Genomic DNA, 352 nt, shown 5'->3' with positions numbered 1-352 from the left:
CCTGGTGGGCAGGGGCTTGGCGGTGGCCTGGGGGTGCTGGGTCAGTGCCTGCCACCTTGTCTTTCGCCACCTCCTGATACAGATTTGAACATCCACCCCCTCGTCCCCAGACTAGGAGAGAAACAGCGGGCTCCAGCCCGTCCCACCCAGGTGCTTTGCCTTCCAGGACCAGGGGGTACCAACCTGGCCGGGGACACTAACACAGGGCTCTTTTCCCTGGGCTGGAGTCTGGACGCCCTCACTCCATAGTGGATGTCAAGATGGAGGCTTGGAGGGGGAGGACAGAAGCTTGGGGTGGGGGTTCTCCATCCCTAGACTGAGTTTCCAGCAGGTGCCTGCTTCAGGTGTGGGC

The sequence above is a fragment of the Piliocolobus tephrosceles genome, chromosome 14 (genome assembly GCF_002776525.5).
Source record: "Piliocolobus tephrosceles isolate RC106 chromosome 14, ASM277652v3, whole genome shotgun sequence".
NCBI lineage: Eukaryota > Metazoa > Chordata > Mammalia > Primates > Cercopithecidae > Piliocolobus > Piliocolobus tephrosceles.
Note: the sequence above shows the minus strand (reverse complement) of the source record.